This window comes from Notechis scutatus, chromosome 1 (assembly GCF_049901735.1).
Source record: "Notechis scutatus isolate UNSWTSFEM ecotype Mainland chromosome 1, rNotScu1.2, whole genome shotgun sequence".
In the NCBI taxonomy this organism is placed as follows: Eukaryota; Metazoa; Chordata; class Lepidosauria; order Squamata; family Elapidae; genus Notechis; species Notechis scutatus.
In genome coordinates, this window is record NC_142009.1 from 224,919,865 (window position 1) to 224,925,864 (window position 6,000).

Below are 6,000 nucleotides of genomic sequence, written 5' to 3' on the forward strand. Positions count from 1 at the left end.
TGTTTTCTTCACTGGTTATCACTACCATTCCAAAGACAATCACTAGGTTTGCAAAGATGCTAAACTTAGTGCGTGGATTTATCTTGCTGTATGCAAAGTGATTGGTCTGCAAAGGGGTGACCAGTTCTGACATCCTGTAAATGACACAAGACTTACAGAAGCTTAGCCATAGTGTGTTTGTGTGTGCGTGTGGGGTGTGTGTGCACACTTTTTAAAGGAAAATGTTATCGAATAACTATTCTGAGAAGCCTCTCTGCCATTATTACCAATGAGCCATTGACGGTAGTTCAGCTAACTTGCTGGCACTGTGATAATGGGGTCTGGCTCAGCTAGGCTCTTTTCATTTGTCACACAGCCTCTGAAACCAAAACAGATGGCTGCTTCCTCCTCCTCTGTATTGTTTGGCACAAACGATCTATTTTGAGGCTGTTCCTTTGCAGTCTCCAATAAGGAAGTGCTGGCTGCAGGCCTCTCCCCTTGCACAAACATTCCTCCACACCTCCAGCCTCCTATCCAGAGCTTTGTGGTCTACCTTCCCTTCCCTTCCCAAACAGGTAGCAAACCTGCAGCTTTCTCAGCCAGGGCCACGTCAGCTTCTGTCCTCAGCAGCCCTGATGGTAAGTAGAAACAAAGAATGCGGTGGATTGTGCTATGGGCATATGCTCCAATGCTTGATGCGTGAGAGAAGGGAACAGGAGTTTCAGAAGGAGCCACTATATTTCTTGCTTCAAGGGGAGAGGAAAGTTCCTGGAGTAGTGCAGGTGTACAAGATTGCTTTATTCTGGTGAGAAAGGGCAGGTCAGCTGAGAGCAAAAGCTCTTTCTTTCAACTAAGGCAAACTGGGCTGTTCTTACAGCCAAAGTGGTTTAATCTTTCATTTTTGATCTGTACATAGAGATGAAGTGCTAGTTACACTTCCATGTGGGAGAGAGCCACAGATTATGGTTTTCTAGATCTCAACAGAAAAAAAAATAGTTCATAAGCTGTGTTATTTATCTTGCCTGTCTCAGGATGGGCTAAAATCAGCTTCCTGCCTCCCAGTGCCTCATTTCTGGAAGCTGGAATTTATCTTGCCTCTCTACCTCACTCCCCCCCGTCCCCAAATCACTCCCAGCTGCAGTCCTAATGGGGTTTTGGGGCAAAGCAAAGTGACCTCAGTTTGTCAAGATTTTAGAAGTGTTTTCTTTGACTACAAGCGTCTTACATGTCCCAGGGCTCTTTCTGCAATTCAGTTCATTTCCAGGCTTTTGCCAGAGATACCCAGCACTTGGTTTAGGGTAGAAAATATCAAAAATGAAGTGGAGCACCAAGGAGGATTCCCTGTGACAAAGAGACTCTTTAGCTTTCCATACAACCAGCAGAAGCAAAATCCAATTGTTCAAAGTGATATACAATTGATTTGGCTTTGGGGGCTTCAAATGTCATCTTGAGAGATGTTTGTTCACAAGGCTTCACAGATTTAAGCAGGCGATGGTAGTAAATAGTTATTCCTAACCTCTTTTTTTTTTTAACCATCTTCCCTATTCCCTAGTTAATGAAAATGGTTTGTTCCAAACCTCCGTATTACCCCTTCATAACCTGTGCATGGGCAGAGTTCAAACAGAGAGCTCAAAAAGAGCAGAGATGATTGTTCACCAATTTTGAGATCCCCTTCAAAGTGTCTGCCTTGGAACTAAAGGCAGAGAAGGGAGAATCCAGATGTTGCTCTCAGCATTCTTTGTATCAACCATGTTTTGCTTGGATCTAGAATTCTGCACCTCTCTAGGAGAGCAGGTGGGATTTCCTGGGCTCCAAGCAGATCTTGAGGATGCATTGAGTGCCCGTTCTGCCAATCAAGCTGCTCACCCAGGTGGAGAAGGCCTTTAATAGCCATTTCCATTACTGGCTCAGGACAGCATTTCTTCAGAGACCTTGCAGGAAGCTTCGGGAAGCAAGAATCCAAACTGATCACGACTGCTCTGTAGTCATATACCTACTTGTCCTGGGCTTGTTTTCAGTTGCCTGCGGCTGGCTAATAGGACTCAGGCAGCTAAAGCAAGTCTGGGGCACGAAAGGTGAATCAGCAAAAATGCATCTTCCCCCTTCCTTAAGTATCAGCGGCCTTTGACTGGAGAAGCCCTCCAAACACGGGGGCAGAGGAGAATGCCCAGGGTTCAGTCTTCTGACTCTGTACATACTGGGCACAAGGCAGGGGTGAGATGCTGGGGGTTCGCAGGGGTTCAGGAGAGTCCCTAGCTAAGCTTCTGTGCAGTTCGGAGAACTCCCAAATCCCACTCCTGGCTGGCCCTGCCCACCCCTCCCCTCCCTCCCAGGAGTCCCCATGTGGCCCGTTTTGGATGCAGGTAAGTGCACGGCGCACACAGAGGCTCGGGGAGGGCAAAAAACGGGCCTCCCGGAAATTCAGGCAGGCTGGAAATGGGCCCGTTTCCAACTTCCAGAGAGCCTCCAGAGCCTGGGGAGGCCGTTTTCACCTTCCCAGAGGCTCGGGGAAAGCCTCTGGAGCCTGGTGAGGGCAAAAACACCCCTCTCCCCCCTCCCCGCCGTGGTGCAGGAGGCGGACTAGGCCACGCCCCACCCTGGCCACGCCCACCCAACCACTGGGCGGAGAACTCTTTGCTAACATTTTTGAAGCTCCCCCCTGGCACAAGGGATCCCATCACACACAGTGATATTTGACACTTCATCAGCCAACGTTCCCACTTTTTAAAAATGAACTTCAGGAGTTGTCCATTTCCTTCAGCTTTTGTGAGTTCAGTTCTTACTGTTTAAGGGGGGGCAGGGGGGGGGGGGGGGGGGGGGGGGGGGGGGGGCTGGGGGGGGGGGGGGGCGGGAGATTAAAGCGTTAGTGGGCTTAAAATAAGCCCAGCCTTCCAAGCTTAAGCTGAAACGAGCACAAAAGGCGAAATAGTCCCCCCCCCCCCCCCCCCCCCCCCCCACCCCCACCCCCCCCCCTTACCACTAGGTTAGGGGCAATGCCCCAGGCAAGTGCAAGAAGTCTTTCTTTCAAGGGGGAAAGGAAAAACTGTCGCCTGCTTGTTTTGAAGGAGGGTTCAAAAAGGAAGAGTGCAGGAAGCGGAGAACTTCTCTTCCAAACCATCCCCCACCAGTCCTAATCTTGATATTTAAGAAAGTGCCAGAAGGCCGAGTGATACAGCAACAGCACTAATGATATGGAAACCAACTGGGTTTGAACCGCTTAACCCCACACGCTCCCAAGTGTTTATTTTTCTGGTAAAGCTCATATACTGTGCTAACAAAAAAGGTACAGCCTATTTATTTACCTTATTTGCCCTTTATTCAGGAAATCCAGTCCCCAGTCCCACTTTGTTCTTTCTTGCTTGCTATTTTTAAGAAGGAAGAACCATAAGGAACCGGGAGAGCAGGCTGTTCTCAAGGAATGCAGGCTCAGTGTCCCATTCCAGGTCCGTGTTCCAACTCCCTGAACCCAACCCAGTGTCCGGTCAGCTGATTTTCAGGGTCCCTGGCTTTTAGGCTGCACTTGCTAAATGCCAAGTCGGCCTATAATAAGGTCTCCTCCACTTGTGATTTAGTCACAGATGAGAGGACCAACCTGGAATGTATGACTATGGCCTGGTTGCGTTAGAAAAAAGGAACAGCCTTTTCTTAAATGCACCCAGCTGGGTTTCAGGTGTGGCATCAGATGAGGCTCCAGGCCAGGCATGGAAGTGAGGTGACTGTCATCCAAAAATCTCTCAGGATTTCTCAGAGGTACTGCTCCACAGATTGCTAGGTGTGAGAGACACTGTTCGTTAAGTTGGGCTCTATGGATCGGTCAGATTTTTGCTGTCGTACCAGCTTCCCTACTGCATAGCAACCTCCCTGCCTGAGCTGCTTGTCTGCATTGCTGCATTAGCTCCCCCAGATTATGGTTCTGGCAGATGTCAATCTGTCTTCTCTTGGAACTGAGTCAGCGGAAACCCAGGAGCTCATGACTACCACGACAGCCAAGAGCCCAGCCAGGTGATCCAGGGCTCAACACAGAACAGTGATCAACCCACTTGATCTGTTTTCCTGGCAAAGCAGTGACAGCGTGATCTGGGATTGAGGAATGCCTTGTGTCCACCTTGACCTGGTCAGATTACGTCCTGGTTACCTTGGATTCTCTAGCACCACTTTCCACACAGGAAGGCTGGGCCTATTAGATCAGTTTTCCCTGATGGGTTTCAGAGGGAATTGGGGACTGTTCCTACTGCTCTGCTGCACACTCCATCTGAGTCCCTTTTAAGAAGTGAATGAGGCTTTGGATTGGATCATGCCTATGTGACCTCTCCCATCTTATGGATCCCATCACTCTTTATTCTATACAGAAGCACTGAAGGAGATGAAACAGGAGACATGTCAGAGTGTTTACAGCATGACTATGATTGTGAGATAACCCAAGAACAAAACACAGGACACAGAGGCTTTGTCTTTTAACAGTGGTTTATATACAAGACTAGTATATACATACATACATGTGGCAGGCAAATACCAGGCAATCAATCAATCTTCAACTCTACACTGAGAACTACAATGGAGATAGAACATGAGGAGAGAGAGAGAGACACCCCTCACATGGCCTCCCTTATATAGACAGCTTCTTAAAGTGGCAGTACCCTGCTGACTCATCCTCAGTTCATCATCTTGGCTTACAATCTTACAGCAGCTGGTCAGCTATTAAATCTTCATTACTTTAACAAGACATCTAGAATGTTGCTGAGGTTGTGTGGGACAAACTCAGCTAAACACTGAATACAGCCACTCTTAAGAACTACCTCATGGCAATGAGGGAAGTGAAGTCACAGTACTTCTCCACCCTTACTGCATCTGTAGATAGTTATTTTGAACAATCTGTGCCCTCTTAGTAGAGGTGTCTCAGAGACCCCACTAGAGACTCATGCAGAAGAATTTGCAATGCATTTGCTGGTCAAAATGGCTACAATTCATTCACAGTTGGTGCTGGCCATGGTTTAGTTCCCAGGGTAGAGTTTTACCCTGTTATGTGGGAATGGACCTATTGGGCTTAAGAAAGCGGACAGGGTACTCTTTAGATCATGCCCCTCCTGGCTAATTAAAGTTATATGGGAAGCAGGAAATGTCATGTGAGTTGATTCTAGCAGTGGTGAATTCTTCCTTGGGTGAGGAGGTCTTTCCTTTGCCTCTCAAAGAACTGTTGGTTTGCACTTTCCTCAAGAAAACATCACTGGGCCCACCAGACTGGACAACGTATCTGTATGTGTGTGTGTGAGAGAGGGGGGGGTCTTATGAATGTCCACATTGTTTGTAATGTAATGTTCTTAGCTTTTTTTTATAGTAATAATTCTGTATTTCCTGAATGTTTATAATATTGTTTTTTTGGTTTGTTTGCATGCATTGAGTCATAGCACCAGAAATGGGTGGCCATACACATATGATACATACATACATACATACATACATACATACATACATACATACATACATACATACATACATACATACATAAATTGTCTTCTGCACATTTTTAGTTTATAGGGAAGAGAATCCCTTGAAAAATCTCTCAGAACAGGAACTGAGGCCTCTTATCAGCAGTCTATGTTGCAGCATTTGGGAACATGTGAGAACCAGCTGAACAAAGCCATTGATCCATATTATCAGTAAAGGAAGTGCACCCATAATTACTGTAAATCATGCAGTCACAAGGGGAGAAAAAGAAAGCATATGATTATTTTTGGCCATGCCTGAAGTGCTTTCTCTCTCTCTTCTCTTCCTTTCTTCTCTTCTCTCTCTTCTCTCTCTTCCTCTCTCTCCCTCTCCCTCTCCCTCTCCTCTCCTCTCCTCTCCTCTCCTCTCCTCTCCTCTCCCTTCTTTTCTTTCACCAAAACCCATCCTTTTCTACTGCTGCCATCTGCTCTCTTGATCACAAATGTACTTCACTTTTCCCACAAGCAGCCACTAGATGTCTCTGCTGGGTAGAGATGCAAATTTAAAATAATAAAAGTTTAGTGAACAAATGGGGTG